The sequence below is a fragment of the Triticum aestivum genome, chromosome 3D (assembly GCF_018294505.1).
Source record: "Triticum aestivum cultivar Chinese Spring chromosome 3D, IWGSC CS RefSeq v2.1, whole genome shotgun sequence".
NCBI lineage: Eukaryota > Viridiplantae > Streptophyta > Magnoliopsida > Poales > Poaceae > Triticum > Triticum aestivum.
The window spans coordinates 571,422,038-571,439,571 of NC_057802.1; the positions used below are offsets into that span (position 1 = coordinate 571,422,038).

At 38.7% G+C, this 17,534-nt stretch overlaps 1 pseudogene; it reads right to left on the reverse strand.

The window, feature by feature from the left end:
- Positions 1-981: 981 nt before the first annotated feature.
- LOC123075529 (probable jasmonic acid carboxyl methyltransferase 2) lies at positions 982-15,225 on the reverse strand (annotated as a pseudogene).
- Positions 15,226-17,534: the final 2,309 nt, after the last annotated feature.

The window sequence follows — 17,534 nt, forward strand, 5'->3', positions numbered from 1 at the left end:
ATGGGAACACCCCACATACTTCATCTCTAAATAGAAAAAACGAAGCACATAGTTGAGCCGCGCTATCAGGCATGCAGAACCAAAATGGTGGCAATAGCAGTAGAAAACTGTTCTTGCCCCCAGTCGCTAAACTACAGACAACAGATATGAAACAAAGCCAGAAGCAGAATCCCCCTTTGATGCGGTTGGCCTGAAGGACCCAGGGAGACGCTGCCACATCAAAGACTGGCCTGAAAGTTACCTTGAGGCCTCTTCCAACTTAATTGCACGCCACTTGTTGCACTTGTGCATGCGTTACACCTACTTTGAAACCTGTTAAGGCGTAATAAGTTTAACGTACCAACCATTAGGATGCCAGAGACAAGGCAACTGGAGGTTCTCATCAGATGCAGTGTATCTTGAAGAAATCAAGAAAGCAGGGAGACACATCGGTTAACCTTTTTTTTAGAAAGACACATGTAACTTAATTCATTCTCAAAACCATTACAGGTACATTGCTTTGGATCTAAGATTCAAGAAATAACAAAATAGCTCTCACAACTAAGAATTATAACAAAATATCTTGAAGACATTTTCTCCATGCTATCAATCTTTGCAAGATGAAATGCCGCCTTGACTTCAGTAAAGAGACTGCAGTTGGACGGGAGCAACATTACTGCTACTCATTCACATGCACAGACTCAATTACCAATAAAGGTGTCTGAAAGGCCCTTGAGCCAGCCATCCAAAAAGATGGGAAGCCGCGAGCGACGAGTGTGCTTGGGCCGGGGATTATTCCCTAGAAGTGCAGGTCGTTGAATAACAAAAACTTCACCAAAATGTCGTGGAAAGATTCCAACTACACACAGATCAAACCAACAAAAGCAACATGTGACACAATAACATAAACTCATCAGATTCGAAATATCAAATCTGTGAGGACACCAAACTCTCTATCTTCGTGGCACCGCCACAAAGAACTAGAGTAACCGGTGTGCCTAGTCATGCCTTCTTGAGGGATACCAGCATTGGTCGTGGGCTTTTGTCATGTTCGAATCGCAAGCTGCCTTCCAAGCTCCAGCGTTGCTCCAAGGTCCTCACGAATTCATCCATGACTTCTCCAAGATGAAGGACTATTATCGGCTCAAATATGGCTCTGGTCACACTAGCAAACCTGCTTGGGACCACAAGTGCGCTGTCCAGACCGACAAAAGGGTTGTTCGCCTGCATCTCAGTGATTGAAAACGAGGCTTCATCTTGGATGATCTCCCTCAGCTCTTTGTTGGAAGGTTCATACACAGGCAAATAGAAAGAGTCACACTTTGCTTTGTCGATTACACCCGGTCAAAAGCATACCAAAATATCCGGAGGTCAAATACTCAGCGTTTGTTATAAAATTATAAAAATGCATTGCTAGAAAATATTGTACCTCTGAGACCATGACGCTTAGAATCTGAGCTACGAATACGCAGAGGTGAGAGAATTCGGGGGTGACTACATCAGAATCCCTCCCTACAAGGGAAACAACCATCCGGCCTCCTGGGATCATTTCTTTGGCCCTCAGCTTAAGGAAACATGTAAAATCTTTTCTGAACTATTGTGCATAAGCCTGAAGGACCATAGGACGCCTTTCAAGCCTTGTATGCTCATCAATGTTATACGCCGGGATCTGGTTCCTTATTAGATCTTCAGGAGCCTGTAGAGATGAGGTTTTGCTTACAAAACCAACTAGAAAAGCAATCGATCAATCCAACGAGCAGTTTTAAACACACACCTTGGAGAGCCAATGCAGGCTGTTGGACGAGAAGACAAGATGCAAGGAACCACTAGTGAAGAGCCTCTCGTAAAACGACCCCGGTAAAACACCGGTCATGACAATGGTATCGTTGCTGCTTCGGCGTAGCGTGACTAGGTTCTTCACCACAATGTTGAAGTCGTTGTCAGGCAGGTCGTTGAGAAGCACAGACACTTCAGGAGGTGGCTGTAAGAACTGGTGGCAGTGATTGTGGATGGCCTCGACGGCGATCGAGACTAGCGCTATCGCGTTTGGACCAGAGGAGCAACCCAGGTCCGCAATCACCATCTTTGTGGGCAAGAAGGTGCTAGTGCCGGGGCATAAATCAATGACGGCCGCTTCTATCAGGGGCTTCATCCTCTTCTGCTCACCATTCTGTAATCGAGGTGCAGTGTTCTTTATCAAATGTGATCTTTATAATGTTCTCATTCTTCTTTAAACTAGCAAAGTGGCCAGCTCGATGTGCGGGCTAGGATTTTACAAATGCAATTTATGTAGTCTATATTAGCCCTATGTGTTGAGAATATATGTTTGGTTTGCCTATAGAAAATTTGGGTCAAAATTGGTTACAGTTACTAAATGATGCTTTTAATGCAATTTGTGTAGTCTATATTAGCCCTTTGCATTGAGAATATATGTTTGGTTTGCCTACAGAAAATTTGTGTCAAATTTGGTTACAGTTACAAAATGAAGCTTTTTCATAAGCAAAAGTTCGTCTTAGATATATTTCCTTTTCTTGTTGACATTTGGACATATATATTTCACATTAATCATGTACCTACATGTTATGCACATTACAGTAAATATATTTCTTCATTATTGAATCCATTGCTCAATTAATTTTTATTTATTTTGAATATATATGTTTCACATTAATCATGCACCTACATGTTATATAATAAGTATGTGTTACTCGTTTTTGTAGGCATAGACAAATTTCTTAGGAGCTATGTAGAAATTACATATTTACCTATAGTTGTCGACATGTGTACAAATAATATTTGCTAGTTATGTATATATGGAAATTAATGAAATTATGGTTATTTACATGCATTTCACTAGTCTGCTTGGCCTTAACCTATATGCAAAGAGATCTTAAGGTAAAACAATTGTTCTAGTAGAAACACAATCAGGGGCATTAAAGTTGTAAGTTCGTATGGCTCCATCAGATTGTTATTTGTTTTATCAATGTTTCAATGATCATCACAGTTATTTACTGGAGATATACCATTCAGATTAGGCTTCTGGAAACCTACATATGGATTCATGTAATCATGTTGTATTGATAACTCCTGAGCTTTTCATATTGGCGCATTAAAGAATTTGTGAAGGGTGTCTGATCAGGCAATACCTATTATGAGCTAGTAGTATTTACAGTGCTTTCCAAACAGAAGTATCACTTTTAGTGATATTTAGGTTTAACCCATCAAATGGGAAATCAAACAAAAGATACGTAAATCCATCATGTAAAGTACCATCACTACCAACCAACTCCATAGTCCATACGTATGATACGTTTTGGCGAATTCATATAGCCATATAATGTAGCTTGGTCTTTTCACTTTTTTTTCTGAAAATCAAAAAAGATGTACTGATCCTTAGAGATCCATGCTTGGGTACAATGTAACTTAAAGAGTTATGTAATGCATGAAACAGACCTTGGGAAATAAAAGAAGGCACGCATCTGAAAAACTACCACTTTTTAGCAGACTACTGATTTATTTTGGTTTTTGCAAAATACATAAAGTAATTGCCCTTTAAAGCTTATAAATAAAAATGACTAACCAATCTCCTGCAAACTATGGGACAAAATATGTAAGGATGAAATACATGATTTTCCAATGATATCTTTAAACTCTACCCAGTAATCAAATTCCTAGCTGATGAGGTTTGTATTGAATGATTTAAATCAATAATTCAGTGATAATTGGTACAAGATAACTAAAATCAAGGATGTAGGTTTGTAACTCTAATATCATATAGATAAAAAATTAAGTATAGTTTAATATTGGCTCCTCCATGGTGAAGGAATTTCACATGTTCTAGTTGTAACAATAGCATAAGTTGCATAAAATTAACACTTATGAGGCGCTCTGTGTACTGTTATTTACTCTATGAATATTATGTGTTAACACTACTTTGTGAACAGGGGTTATAACCACTATTATATATGTATTATTTGATCAATCTCGTAAAATAGGTGCAGAGATGTGAAGTAATCCAAAAGGAAAACTCGCAGTTTTTCATTATAAACAGATTTTTTTCTTGTTCACAAAAGCGAGAAGTACATGTCAATAACTATAAAAGAGAGAAGAGAGTGCGTAGTTTTCTAGGATGCAGACTAAACTATTATGTATAAATCACATAGCTCGATAGTTTCTGTGTTAACCAACTAACAAAGCATTGAGATCTGCATACATATGTAGATGTCGTTTAAGTGGTTAGACCTTCCTTGGTGATTTTAGAAACAAAACAATAGCTCTTGGACTACCATGGATGGCTTGCAAACCTGACTGGTGTACTGTAATGAAGAGAGGGGTACCAAGGTTTAATTATGTCACTGTTGTCATATAATGATGTAGTTCCGTATTTCATTGTACCGTACAACAAAAGTGTGATACAATTGCCATCGTTATCAAAGCAATTAGCATAAATGAAATTTAAATATTATTTGAGCTGGGTAGGCAAGTGCGACCTTTGATGAAATTGTGAGGTGAAAGGAAAAACTGAAAAGAAACTATGTATCAACTGAAAAGGAGAAAAGACCATCATATACCCCTGGCTTGTAAACACATTCAAATATTGGTTGATGTATATAAGGAATTTTGCTTTATATCGTACTAAAGAACAGAGGTTCGGATGGGATCATCATCTTTTTATCAGGCTCCCACAATCAATAACATGAGGCAGAAATGTTTTGCTATAACTGAAATACTACTGATATCCCTAATCAGACATAAGTTAAAAGTGCAGCTTAGCTTGGTGATGAAGGATCTAGGGTAATCATGGCACCAACAGGAAAAATTGTGCTGGCCTTGTACAAAGTAACCGCATGGCCAAAGACACACGTCTAAGGCGCTCCATGGATGGAAGGATTGAACTGGCCTCAACATGCGCGTAGATAGAAAGCAACAAAGCTGATTAGTTCTTCCTATGCAAAGCTAACCACGCTACCTAAAACTTAGGTCTTACTCATATATTAACTCTGCCTACTATAAAAATTGTGATTAATTTGTGGTCGGCCAGAAATACACATGCATCCGTAACTTGGTCTAGCTAGATGATTGATTAGCCGCCGAGCGAAAACACGCATGCACGTAAACTTGGTCTCACACCTGAATTAACTCTTTCAGCCATAGCACGTATGTACGCACGTATACGGTACAGTTAGCAAGCTGATTGATTTGCGGCCGGCCGGAAACACACACATGCGAAAACAAAACTTGGTCTCTCGTGGGAATTCTCTCCGTTCAGAGCATTGATTGGCAGCTGTCCTTCTACAGAGTACGTCCGAGCAGATGCGCAAGTAATAGACCGAGCTATGAGAAGGGTATATGGCAATTGATGGGACGGACGTTGTACCATGGGGCGAAGGAAAAATGGAGTCTTGCGCAGCGCAGAAAGAGGAATTCGATTTCTTTTAGGTGTTCGCTTTTTTTTTTGAACTCTCTTTTAGGTGTTCGCTTGATGGAGGAAAGAAGATAGACCTAGACTTGTACGTAGAAAAGGATCATACAAAGAAAAAAAAAATCTAGGGCATATGATGTCTTCACGGAGTATTATATAAAAAAAAAAAACTAATCTGGGTTTAATGTCTCCACGGGTGGGCATTGAAGGGGAAATCCATGGACTATCATTGATTAATTAACAAAATTGATGGCTGGATGTTTTCTATTTATTTTGGTAATGTCTAGCCTAATTCTCTTTTTCTAGTTAACCTGCCAATTACTTTATATATATAATATATTTTCTTAATAAAGTTAGATGTTATATAAATAAAGCTTGATACGATTGTATATCATTTGGAAAATAAATATGTCTTCCTGAAAGTCATTCATATGTAATTATATACTCTATACCTATATCCTAGTAAAATTTAATGATTATAATAAGGGTCCGTCTACAGCTTGGTCGATGCAGAAAATCTTTATTTCTCAGTTGACTTTTACCTTTTGTTCGTCCCGATCAAAAAGGTATTCATCTTGGTATAATAATGTACTCATATATATTGCAAATAAAGTAGAACGATCTGACTATTGTTGGTTGGCTGAGAAAACATTATTTCTTAGTTGACTTTACCAATTTTTCATACATATCTAAAAATATGTTCATGCGCGTCCATGCATCAATTTAGTCATCTAGTGAAAAAACAATTGTAGACAAGTTTATCAGTTACAAAAGTGGGGAATCTGACATGAATGTAAATGTTGGATTGAGAACTCTCACCGACCGGGAAATAAGGGACTCTCAGGTGACTCAGAATTAGCAAATATATACCTAGGAAGGGTAAGGTTGTGCTATTTTCCATTGTCTAGGTATGTTGTTTGTAAAAGGAAATATATGTCCCTATATTACTGTACATTGTGCAGAGATCAGACTTGCATCCCGATAATAAATTTCCTACCGATACGTGGATGATGCAGATGGGATGCTGATGCTTCCCAGATGTATACATCATTCATAATCTTATGGTACATATGAAATAGTTGATAGAACATAGAGCTTTTGCTACCTTGGATAGACCTTTTACAATCCTTTTCGCAGTTATTAGCAAGGTGAACAGTAAATCCTTTCCAACGTACATGTGTTCAAGCCAGCTACTGGTAATGGAAAATTCAAGCATGCAATGAGGACTTACCAAAGGTATGTGCCAGTTCGTCTTTGCTAGATGCCAGGGGCAAGTGACGCTCCAGTCTTACAGCTTGCAAGGCATGCGTCTTATACGCCATGTGCAAGATCTGCTTCTTGTAGCTTGGCAATCAATGCTTGCCACGCCGCTCATGTAACTGTAGCTTGGGAAGATCTGCAACGTTATGGCTTCGTCTGTGGCCACCGCCTAAGAGATTATTGCTCGCCATGCCCCTCATGTAACTGTAGCTTGGGAAGATCTGCGACGTCGTGGCCTCGTCTGTGGCCGCCGCCTAATAGATCATATGAAGACATGATGCCTCTTTTCCAACACGTCCCTGGAACACCACCACACGAAGGCTAAGGGTAGGCGGTTAGGCCGCCCTGTGGCGGCAGCCCCGCAGGCTGTGCGTCGCCGAGCTTCTAGTCCCGCCACGTCAGATTGTTTTGCCCCGTGTGGGAGGAGGAGGTCTCTGCCGTCACGGCAAAGTCCCGGAGAAATCCTGAAAGTCAGCGAGGTTATCACCACATTCATTGGGGTCTGGAGGATTATGCCACTGCCCTTGCTGGACCAAGAGATCCTTGTTGTAGAGTGAAAGTAAAGGAACAAATGAAGAGTCCAAATGATCCACTAGTTCCATTGCAATGTGGGAAACCCACTTATATACATGGTGAAGGGGTGTGTTGGGGAGACACCTCTTCCCCAACAGACATCTTCTGGGAGGCATCCCTCCCATACAATTGATCACATATTTCTATTTCTCAACACTCCCCCTTGATCAATTTGTTATATGTATATTGCAAACTGAAAACTACTCCAAAAACCCCGTGGGGAAAATTGAGGAGAAACCTTATAATAATATGCCATCAAAAACTCCTTTAAAACCCAGTGGAAAAAATATAAGGAGAAACCAATATGGCATATATCCGCACTTGTATTTATATTGTCTCGTTAAAAACCTTATATGAGAAACCATCATGGAAAACTCATAAAGGGAAAAAGAGTACAATATGAGTGATTTGAGGATCACCAACGGGTTATAACTTGGGATTTTATTCCCCCTGAACTTTGCAAACCTCAAGAATATCTCATACCAATTCCACGAACCTAGTTCTGGAATGTAAACATTGATAGAGATATTGTGAATATCACAATAATCTGTTTGCATATTATCCTATTACATTTCTGTAATTCACAAGGATAAATATAACCCATAAGCAATACAAGTGACATTATCTTGGTAGATAATGATAATCTCCACAGGATTCACATGTGGCCAATCATTCTATGAAGTCATCCACATTTTCTTATGCTTCAAATGAAATAGAATGATCATTGGAAGGACTCATTTAGAGTCTATTCTTAATACTTCCTTCAAAGTACTCTTCCAGCAAACGATATGGCATTGTGGGATCAGATAATTAGCCACTATCAATATATCAAACCATGGTCCCATCTTGATTTTCCGAATGAAATTGATCAAGACCCTTCGTGCTCTGGATATATCCCAGGATATTCCTTACACAAACCTTATACCTTTCAGGGAATTGCACTCTCAATAAATTGCCAAAAACTATAGTGTCAGGCCTGACATATTTTGCAAGATATATGAGTGCTTCGATGGTATTTAGATATGGCAATTCATGCTCCTCTATCACTTCACCATCTGCCCTATGTCTCAAGGATTTGTATCCCATATTAGGTATAATATGACCATATGTGTCTTTGATATAATATATCCATATTGAACTTCTCCAATACTTTCAGATATATGAAGACTGATATCTTAGGGGGATATGCTCAAGTCATAAATTTAGCATAATTTGGTTTAACCCAAATATCCGTCTTAACATGATTTTGTGTATTTCATGTCTTATACAGACTTTGATGATAAGCTCATCGACACCACAAATTAAGGTGATGTAAAATCCAACCCAGGATTTCTTCATGAATACACGTCAACAATCATTAGTATGAGAGTAATCCTTGTCAAGGAATAACCCACTTAGTCGGTTGCACCACACAATTCTCCGACTACTTCAAGTCATAGAATGACTTCAGAAGTTCCACACATGCATGTTGCGATTTACCTTTGGATTCAGAATATTAAGTCATTCAATGACTTTAATATATACATCCAAACTAATTGACCCACTGGAGTATGTAGACATTACATACATCAACCGTATGGATCTATACTGCCATTAACATTCAGTATCGAAATATAATTCCACTCATACTAAGAAGGTATGCTACATCGTAACCGATGTTGGGTCTCTGCGAAAAACCCTTGTGCTACAAGCCTCGCTTTCTCACCACCTCATTTATTTTTGTTTCCAAACAAAAATTCACTTCTCTTCCCTCTCGAAGATACTTATGAGGAGCAGGTTTTACATTGGTAAATACCTCTCTTTGATGAGCGAGTGCCACTCTTCCTTAATTGCTTCCTTTCATTTGAACCAATATAAGTGCAATAACACTCTCCATGGATTTGGTTCAGGGCCCAAAAGGATTCTAGCAATTCTCGAGAAGAATTTTATGTCGACATATGTAGACTTACTCATATACGATTCTCATGAATCAATATCATTGTGGAATTCTTATTATGCCCCTTAACTCCTTGTGATTTCCCACGACAATAGAGTCAAGGTGTTTCGATGTCCCAACACCTAAAACTGTGTGCACATATGTGTTGGACTTTGGATGTCGCGCATCCCTCAAGTGTCATTCAACCCAAGGTTGAATCATATTTACTGATGGAGTGGTCAATCTCCTCTGTTTCCACTGAAACATATGAGAACTTAATCTCATGCAACCAGAATTCTCCCCCTCTTACTCTCATCTAGGGAGACGAGTGGTTTATTAGGTACCTCCAATCGTTCTAGTACTTGACCATAGTGACACCTTTGTCATCAGTAAATATACTTGGCAGATTATTTGCAATATGCTGCAAATTTCTCATAACCTGAACCTCAAGTTCAAAATCTTAATTAAGTACGTGGACAAAATGTCTATGACATTTATTATCCACTTCCTGGCATTCTTTGTGGTACATATCTCCCCCTAATGCCAAAAAATGTTCTTATTGCAAAAGCAGTCAGTGTATGGGCTGCAAATAACTCCCTTCATAAGGTTAAGGTATTCGACGGATTAACGACCATACCATAGTTATTCCTCACATAGATCCCAACCATATGTGAAGGCCCATGATATACGCTGGTGTGGTGATATCGGTATGCAACCGAATTACCGCAGATGGGAAATACTTCACTTATTTCCACGTACAAACTGCAAGGGGGTGCAGTATCATTTGATCTTATTTAGACCAAATATGCGGAGTGTGAGACCGCATGTTACCATCAAAAAAATGTTGGTAAATCACAATTCTGCAACATTGGCCAAGCAATATTGAATCTCTTTGATAAGAGATCAAGCCAAACCATTTTGGTTATGTACTATATACTGAATATAACCATTGAATGCTCGTGAATCAACTTCAATGACATTTCTATTCCAATAGAATTATCCCACGTTAGGATAATTTTCTCTAAATTCGTCAATTTGAGCAATTAATTCAGTAAACACATGGTTTTGTGTGGAATACACATCTAAGACCATCTTCTAGATGCGTCTATGAACACCATGAAGTACCAACATAACCCGGATAATGGTGAATAATCCAAAGGCATTCTTGAATGCATTGGCTGGCTCATTTCAAATTTTAAGGTGAGTTTGCCTTAAAATTAATTCCCCAATGTCACATGTAGTGCACAAAACAATCTGATGATTGTTGGGAATATTGCAACTTGACAAGATGTGGCCAACAGAATTGTTAATAATTTCTCTAATCGTCCAATATCGTGATGATAAAGGAGGAAAAATTATTATGTATGCAACAAGATTGAGTATGAACTAATTCATACACTTCAATTATCTCAACTATCATGTCCGAGGGACAAGATGTTGCAATTTATACTACATGTAGTAGTACAATTATAGACTAATGATATTTAGGGATAAATAGGAGATTATACGAGATCTCCAAAATGTCTTGGGAATATCATTCCACAAGCATATCATCAATATAGAGGAGTCCATTCGCCTTCTATCATGCAAGAATATTTTCTGGTTGTTTCCTTTTGAAGTAGAACTTCAAACTTATCCCATTAAAATCATTTGCCTCAAGTGATCCGGTGGTATGATTAACCCAATACTTGACCAACTGGTAATCATTGGTACGATATTTCGTACAACCACCACTTTGACAAACTTGAGAGTTTGTCATTGTGATCATTTCGTTTAAATGATCCATTCTTTTGCGAGATATACACTCCATTTCTGCTTGTCTTTTTTCTCCACTTTACGTTCAACTCCTCGTGGTTCTCTAACCACAAAATTGCTTAGTACTGTAAGCACTAGCACAAATTTTAGGTAATGGTATAGCACCCGTTGGGGTGTACCCAGTTGATTCTTCACAAGAAGTTCATAATATTTTTACCCTGAAATAAAGATGTTATTTCTTTTACCATCATAGGAGAATGTAAAGTGTAGTAAGGACATACAATCAGATCAAGATCTGACACTGCCTTATCACGTAATCTCAACTTAGTGTTGATTTATAGACAACAGAATTATAAGTCTCAACAGACTCGAAGTCCTGAGAACGAACGAATAATAATTCATGTGATGATTATAACAATATATCTCGCCTCAATGAAGGCTCAAAGGGAAAATGGATATTCATCATCCATTACATACTCAGTTTGAGAACCAAGCCATTGCGATGACACACAAATGCATATTCTTAGCTATTTATAAATAGCCATGACATTTTATGCAGGTGGAGTTTCTGTGGCAACAAGGCTCCAGGTCGACAAAATCTTTAATGTTCATGACCCATGTTAAATAGTTACTGCCACCAAATGTCATCTCATACCATTTCCTTTACAAAAAGGTCAGCCATATGTTGCATGAAATTCTCATGCAATATATTTACCTTCAGTAAATTAAGTAGGATGAAAATGTTATGGCTAAACATAATCATGATCATGGTGATTCTTAGTGACCCATAGGGCAAAGCCTTCCACAGTAAGATAATAACCACTATGTGGTGTAGATCTTCAAATTAAGTGTAGTCACCTCAGAAAGGATAAACCTTTAATTCCCATAAAACACATAGAGGTAATCAACCACCTAGTGGTGCCTCACTCTTATGGACAATTTCAACCGATCATAGCCTCCACAACCTTATGTTATTTAAAACACATGAAGGAAATTACCATGAAGTGGCATAAACCTCTCAGTTGTGCACGAAATTTATCTCGTTGCTATGATTACATCTTATAAGTTGTGTTCTCGTGGAAGGTAATCATCAAAATATGCAAGCATTTTGCATAATTCTCTTCATAGCACAATGTGCGATATATTCGCCACAAATGTCTTGGATTCATCTCCTGATGGAGTATGCGACACTATAGTCACAACCAATGACAAATGCTATGAAATTAACACATATATGGAAAAACATTACGAAGGTAGGCACCAACAGTGTAGGCCTCATAATGGCTATGTCATAAGTGTTGTGCCTTCATTTTTTCTTTGAACACATGGAGATAATCACTAGTAAGTAGTGTAGACCTCACTCTTATGGAGCTTCCCACAACCTTGTGTTAATTAAAACACATTGAAGGTAATCACCACATGATGATGTAGACCTCGCAGTTGTGAACGAAAATGATTCGTTGCCATAATGCAATCCATAAGTTGTGTGCAATTGAAGGTAGTCATTATGTCAAAATGACATAATATAGACCTCACAATAACATTGGATAATCTGCAATTAAGCAGTACATGCCATTTGTCGATTCCTTGTGACAAATGTAAATTTGACATAGTCAGGCAATTTCATACACTTCTCTACCTTATGTTTCCCAAATTTGCAAGCAAGTTCCATATTCTTGCCAATAATGGAATCAATATATTGCTTTGCAAGAGTATTACTCATGTAATACGAATAAATGCAGAAGTATAAACATACTTGTGCAACATATATGAGGACTTAGGGGCCTCAAATGGTCATTTTACATGATGTAAAATGATGTATAATTAATTATTACGCAATTCAGCAACACCCTGTGGTCTATCATGTATATTTGCTCTGAAGCCTGGGGCATAAAACGCAAATATCAATAACCATGTGGTTAAAGTGCTGAAAATAGTAAAGCCTCGGGGCAATTTTCAATAAGCCCGAGAGCTTAGCAGCAAGTTGGATAATTCTAACGAAAGTGTCAGGATTTATCCCTGATTTCCATACAATAAAAAGGCTGATTTGCAAAATCACCGAAAAGAGGATATCTCTTCTCTTCTTCTGCTGTGCGGTTACCAATTCCCTGACAGGAATAGCCACCGTTGCCTTTCGGAAATTTTCAGCCGCGCCGGAGCGCTTTACCGTAAACGAGATGGTCGCCCTGGGGTCGAGGCCACGCCGGACCAGAGGGCACCGCCAGACGGGGTGTCCGCCGTTGGCCGCCGCGAGGAGGCTGCCGCCAGATCGCTCACCACTGGGCACTGCAGACGGACCCCGACTTCCAGAGCGTCATGCCTTGCGCCGTACATGGCAATCTCAAGGGAAACCGTTGGCTGCCAGTATTCGCCTACACGCAAATTAGATGGTTAATCTTAATCACAAGACATCAAATTTGTAGTATTTGCTAATCGATTTCCTGATGCATGCATGCGATGGATGCATGTCTTTGCCCTGGTCGTTCTGCCACAGCCAGCCTCGCTGCCGTTCTGGAGGGCGTGGCCGTCCCGTCGCGCTGGATGAAGCCGCACCGCGCATCGCGCCAGTCGGCTGCGCCGACGGCATGCGGAGAACCACATCAGGATGCTGCGGTTGCAGGTCGCTGGTTTGATGTCGCCGATCGCGATGTAGTGGCCGTAGTTGGGTCTGTTGATCTTGTCACAATGGATGCATGCGGAAGTCACAACAGAATTGATTAGCATATAGTATTTGTTTAACCAAAACAAGAACAAACCAACGAGACATGCATTCAGATCCATTAAGATCGATTCCTTCGATCTTTCTCAGAGAGAAGTTTGGCGTCAGTCGATTGCTTGTGGATCGCGTGATTGCTGTTTAGCGCCGCCGGCGACGTAGCATCTCGCGCCTCCACGCCGGGATGGGCGCCGCCTCGTGCCGGTCTGCCGCCAGCCGCCGTTTCTCTTCAAGACGATTGATCTATTTTTCCGTGTCCTGTAGGGATGCATGCAGATGCATGTCCGTCTTTGCTGCCTCCGCCGTGCGTGAGCCGGCCGTGCTTTTGGGAGCCGCGCTGGACCGCGCCACGCCCGCTGGGCGCTTCCTCTTCATGGCTGAAGCCCGCAGTACGACATGTCTCCACGCGTTGCGCGCCGGATTATTTTTCCCTGTGCGTTACTCTTTTGGTAGAGTCTAGGTGCTGATAACGTGTTGTAGAGTGAAAGTAAAGGAACAAATGAAGACTCCAAATGATCCACTAGTTCCATTGCAATGTGGGAAACCCACTTATATACAGGACGTGGATTTTTAGAACACCTGCACCCCGATCCTGGTATCTTGGCTGTCCAATATTGTTTTAAAATCTGTGCAATACAACTAACTTTCCATATGAAATTTTCTCTTTTTTGTTTCTCTCACATAAAAGATGTCTTGAAGTTCAAACCTTTGCAGCGTGGCAAAGCTTTCCATCTAGAATCTAGGATAAATCAGCTTTCCATCTAGAATCTAGGATAAATCAAGATTTATCCTAGATTCTAGATGGAAAGCTTTGCCACGCTGCAAAGGTTTGAACTTCAAGACATCTTTTATGTGAGAGAAACAAAAAAGAGAAATCGATTTGCACGAATCGCGATGCGAAGAATGGATGGCTAGATAGAGAGGGCCTGGGTGCAGGTGTTCTATTTTATATTTTCCCTTATATACATGGTGAAGGGGTGTGTTGGGAGACACCTCTTCCCCAACAGACATCTTCTGGGAGGCATTCCTCCCATACAATTCATCACATATTTCTATTTCTCAACAATCCTGATGCAATTCTCTAGGTTTTTTCTTACTGGGAGATGTAAAAGACATTTGTTTCAGATCAAGGATTAGTATTTTCTGATTTTATCTTGGAGATGTAATCGGCAGTTTTTTTTCATGAGAGACCATGTAGGGCACGTTAGGGACTCACGGGTCAGGCTACCATGCTATATATTTTACGCATATCGAACGGTTATTGTAGTTATAATTTTTAGATCAAGGGTTAGTATTTTCTGATTAACGTGAGATTTTTCAGCCTAATTCTCTTGCTTCTAATTAACACATCATTTACTTTTTATTATATATAAATTCTCTTGCTTCTAATTAACACATCATTTACTTTTTATTATATATGAATAGATAGAATGTTGCCAACCGTGTGTGAAGAAATTCTTGACGGAATTATCGACGGAAGCTAGGTGCAAACAGCATAGTGAGTTAATCTGGAGGGCAAAATATATATACCTGAACAAAGGAATTGCGAGCATAGCTTGTTTCCCCTTGTCCTTGATTCATATGCACCGTCAACATGGACGCCATTGCCAGCTTCTTGGAGAAGGACTAACCTCACCTCCAGATTAAAGCTTTGTGCAGGAACCAGATTCTAGTAGCTATATATATGACGGCCATTTGGGGCACCTACGTGCCTGGGCACCTTGCCTACAAACCGTCGGATTACACTAAGATGCGTGCACGTGTATTAGTACTAGAACTAATGGATTAAACATTGACACTTTAATTAGCAAAGAATTATTACTTGATCTGGACACTTAATGCCCTCATTAAACAAGAACGAGAAAATCAACAATTAATGGTCCATGCATGGTGCGTGTATTTTATTGATGTGTTATTTTTTTACATACTTTGTCACGTACTAATTCATATACCTATAAAAATTCATATACCTCGTCACGTACTAATTTATATACCTATAAAAATCATATATCTAGTCACGTACTAATTCATATACCTATAAAAATTCATATACCTCGTCACGTACTAATTTATATACCTATAAAAATCGTATATCTAGTCACGTACTAATTCATATACCTATAAAATTGTATACCTAGTCACGTACTAACTTTTTCATATACCTGGTCAATATCTATCGTATATGTAAATTGTACTATCTCTGGGTATATCTCCAATATCATTTACGGGTATGTCTCAAAATAATTTACATGTATTAAAAATGGTGTATCATTTTTTTGGGTTATGTATCGTTCAAAGTGTATCAGTTTTATGTATATCTTCAAAGCATGCATGTATTGAAAAAGGGTATGCGGGTATGATATGTTAGGTCCATGTATGTACGAAAAACCACGTATGGGTATTGGCATGCAACGTACATTCCTAAAACTAAAAAAAAAATTGTGTGTGGGTATATGTACGTAGGAAAAAAAATTGTGTGTGGATATTCAGCATGCATCATATATATTTCCAAAAGTAAAAAATAATTAGGATTACATTTTATATTATCTGATGGCCTTATTTTGAATAGAAATATTAGTCGCCAAAAAGTGTGACCCGGCCCTAATTTTTTTAACACTACAAACCTTGAAAAGTAAAACATCAGAAGAATGCATAATATATGTCGTAATTACACATATAGACATTTGCGACAATATTTCGTATTATTTGGTCATATCTGATACGTTAAAAAATCAGAGCGTATATACATACCCTTTTTGTTTGGAAAGGAATATACATACCCTTTTTGTTTGGAAAGGAATCAATGCAAAGGAAAGTAGTAGGATATTGTTTTTGGAAAGCAATAATTGCCTATTAGAGCTGATAGTGCATGCAAACAAAGTTTTGAAAAGTCATATGTCATGGATTGTATGTCATGCATAATGAATATCACTTACTATAACGGGCACCTAGGTGCCCAGGCACCTAGGTGTCCCATATAATTTACCTATATATATATATATATATATATATATATATATATATATATATATATCTGTGTGTGTGTGGGTCGCTGCCAGAACTATATCTATGATCAGGATTCCATGATTTAGCAACGTTTAGCCCACGCTGGCTACTTTTCCTACGTTGAATGCTGCTGCAGCGTTGCATCTAGGTACTCCCTCCATCCCGAAATATATGACGTATAAATTTAGTCAAAAAGTCAATACCTTTTTAGTTTGGCCGAACATATATGCAAAAATATAAATATACATAACACCAATATAACCATCATTAGTTATATTTTCATAATTTATTTTCAATATTATAATTATTGATATTTCCTTCTATATATTTTGTCAAACTTTGATTCTGTTTACTTTTGGACTCATTTTATATGCAAATACTCCATCCGTCCCATAATATAAGAACGTTTTTTACACTAGTGTAGTGTAGTGTAAGAAAAACGCTCTTCAAGTGACATTCACGCAACAATGCGCGTATGAGTCAAAGGAATCATTTACTTGGTCTTTAGTTTTGTTTATAATGCAGTAAATAAACAGTGAGAAAAAACTCCGAAAGTAAATAAACAGTAAAAAACAAATTCAAATTTCCAGGCTCTTGGCCATTTATTTGTGCTGTCAAATAAGTATTTTGATTTATCGTTCAGTTTATTATTATAAATTGTGCAGTTGAACCTGAGCCTGAACTTCCAGTGTACGTTCCACCCTTGATTTTTCACGCATTTTGGCTGTCGTCAATTATTGTGGTTCTGCAATTTCTCGTCTTCCACTGTTTTGGGTCAATGCATGCATACAACTTTTGCTCAATAAGACTGTTATATGAACACGTGCGACGTGTACTGCTGTGCTCCAAAGTCTCTATGGATCCTATAAGCAATCGGAAATATTATGCCGCACGCTGCTACGACCAAA